A 3,507-nucleotide genomic window follows, 5' to 3' on the forward strand; every position below is an offset into this window, starting at 1 on the left:
TTGGGGATGAAGGTTTAAATAGGATTTCCATGAAGAAATGGATTTGCTGTCATTGAAAAATGGTTGCTTCACAGACAGTGAACAACCAGAGGGGAGATAGACTTCATTAGATGGAAGCACTTGGCCAGTGTGTTTATTAAACTTATGCCCCATAAACCAAAATTTTTGATCACTCCATTGGAGAATGAATTTATGTTCTCTGGTTCTAAAAGTGCAATATCCTGCTGAGAAATCAAGTATGAAAGTCCAGTTAATGATCCAGTTACTTAAAACCTCTCATTGGAATGTACTTGCCTTTCAGAGGAGAAAGGGAGGATCTTGTTGGAAAGGGCCCAGTGGGTGTGTCATTTGTTCCAGATTAAGTTCAGGGAAAAGATTAGCTACATAACAGAGAAGTTACACTCAGTAACTTGCCCAAGAGTCCACACTCCACAGGATCAGAACTGAAATTCTATCCAAGGAATATTAACCTACAAACTCATGGTATTTCCAACATATCAAATAATCTTTATAAAAATAAATGAGAGTGGTGAAGTTTATCATGACATTGCCCACCAGGAGTTAAAAAGTATAACAGCTTCATATGAAAGAATAGTTTGTGAAGGAAAAGACTGAGATATAATTATTGAGACTGAAGTGAGGGCAAAGTCCATCAAGTTGGCCCTGGGCCAACATCTCTGGGCATGAATAGGTTTTCCACATCAGAGTGTCATTGGAAATGAACACAAGAAGGAGGAGGAAGTGATGTAGGAAGGGGAAATAGAGTCCACTAAAGACGCTACTTACTCTTTTTACTTCTATGAACTTCAGGGGGTCCACACTGGCCAGAGACTAAAGTCCTTTATCATATGTAGTTGAAATTGACCTGTGATTTCAAGTTCATGTGAAAAGTGTATCGTTTTATAGACCACAGGTAAGTTGCACTGGAGACATCTTCCACTGTTGCCGAACTCTGAAGATCTTTTATTCTTCCAAACACTTCTCTCAGCTTTTCTACCAAAAAATATGTGAATGCATCCATTTGCTGTTTCTAATAGTCTTGGCCTTTCTTTGTATTCCGATGGCTTGTTTTTCCTCCATGAATTATTACAATGTTTATGTTTTTCCTTAGATTATGGTTATTTGTATACATCTGTTTTTCTCCCTCAATACTAGGCTGTTATCTTTGCTTTCTGCAGTTTAGCTTGCCTATTCCATTTAAGTTTTTATTTTTTCAGGAATGTGCTTAAAATAATTCATATAAACTTCTATTACTTGCATATTATATATAACTATTATAGCATATTTTGCATAGTTTTTATAAACTTACTTTTAAAGTTCTGTAAGATAGTTTAAAATTGTAGAGAAAAATGAACATTTTATAATGAGAGCTTTGGTTCTGTGTATGTTTCTCGGTTTGTAATTGGTAAATCCATGTAGAATAAACACTTAAAAGATTATTGGTATATTTTACTAAGTTGAGTTTCAAAAGAGTTTTATTGGCTGTGGTAGGCAGACTCCTAAAATAGTCCCCCACAGTTTTCAAATGAGGAAATACAAATGACCAATAGACACATAAAAAATGCTCAGGATCACTAGCCGTCCGGGAAATGCAAATCAAAACCACAGTAAGATATAACCTTACTCCAGTTAGAATGGTTATCATCCAAAAATGAAAAAACAATAAATGCTGGGGAAGATGTGGGGAAAAGGTACCCTAATCCACTGTTGGTGGGACTGTAAACTAGTACAATCATATGGAAGACAGTATGGTGATACCTCAGAGGTCTGAAAATAGATCTACCATATTACCCAGCCATCCCACTCCCAGGAATTTACTCAAACAAATTAAATCAGCATATGAAAGCATTACTTATTCTCCCATATTTATTGCAGCTCAATTCACAATAGCTAAGATATGGAATCAACGTACATGTCCATAAACTGATGACTGAATAAAGAAAATGTGGTATATATACACTATGTAATACTACTAAGCCTTAAAAAATAATGAAATCCTATCTTTTGCAACAAAAGGATGCTACTGAAAACCATTACGCTTAGTGAAATAAGCCAGTCTTAAAAAGACAAATATATGTTGTCTCTGATAAGTGTAAGTTAATATAGAATACCAAAAATTGTATATGAATGAAATGATCACTTTGGGATATGATTGGCATTCTTAGCCGTGGTTTATATTCCTGTGGAACTGTGTCCTCCTATTTTTTACTTATTGGATATTATGATTAGTGGCAAACTAAGCCCGTGAATAGAGAGTAGATTAAAATTATGGCTTTGCAAAAGCTGATGAAGAGAGTGGAAGGAGGGAGAGGGATCGGGGGGGCAGCAGGGGAGTGAGGAAAGTGTGATTGCCTTCCTGGAACTGTACCTATTGGAATGCATAAAACCTGTTTTATATGTGCTAATGAAAACATTTTTAAAAAGTCCTCCAAGATTTCCCACTGTAAACCCCAGGACTGAATATGATAAAATGCCATGTCTGTGACTGTTATAGTAAAAAAGAGATTATCTCCCAGGCCTAACCTAACCACTCGAGCCTTGCAGGGCTGAATAAGTCCAGCAAGATCATTTGGTCTGGCCCTGCCAAGGCAACCACAGGAAGGATTCAAAATTCAATAAATATACAGCAGGCTAATTTTTAAGTTGATAATTTTTTACGGCCGTGAATGATGTTATAAATATCCAAGAGGCCCTTAGCAGAAGAAAGATTCCCTACCCCTGCTTTAAAGGCAAGAGTTTTTACCAGCTAGTGGTAGAAAGGAAAAGTTAGAATCTTCAGAGTAGGAGGAAGATTCCAGGTCTCCTTCAGCATGGCCGCCTCTGCTGCCAGCATGGAGGTGTCCCTGTGCCTGGGAGAATTGCTCCCGAAAGGCAGTGAGGAGAAGACTGAAGAGGAACTAGAAGAGGACTATGACACCACGCTGGATGAGACCCTGTCGGAGAGACGGGTCTGATGGAGATGTTCTGGGAGAGGGTCTGGTCTGCAGCCCGAGATGCTTTGGATCTCTTCCTCTTGGTGGCTCAAAAAAATGCCCAGGTTTCCCAGGGCAACCTTGTGGATTGGCGCCACTTCCCTCACCATCCTGGTTCTTCCCATTGTCTGAGATTGGGAGTTGCAAATGGAGCAACTGCAGCAGCTGCAGTGGTAGAAACTTCCAGGGCCTAATGCAGGGCTGTGAGGAGGAATGCCAGGGGCTCTCCCTTCACTTTCTGGAAAGATCTGGAGTGTTACTGCTGTACTTGAGCAGTCTGGGTGGGAGAAGCTTGAAATGCAAGTGTATGAACTGCTGACTTTTTTTGGTTAACTTTGACAGATTGCTCTGTCTAAACCTAGTGGAGAGAATTCAGCTCTCAGTTTCTCCTGGAGACTCCGTACTTGCAATGGATCACTCAGTGCTGTCCTTACCTGTTCCTTCTGTCTGCCCTCTGATACTGGAGTGCTGTTACACAGATGGTTATTCCAGTGCTGTCCACCACATCGTTTCACTAAATTGTTCCTAACTGGAA

This window comes from Oryctolagus cuniculus, chromosome 1, assembly GCF_964237555.1.
Source record: "Oryctolagus cuniculus chromosome 1, mOryCun1.1, whole genome shotgun sequence".
Taxonomy (NCBI): domain Eukaryota; kingdom Metazoa; phylum Chordata; class Mammalia; order Lagomorpha; family Leporidae; genus Oryctolagus; species Oryctolagus cuniculus.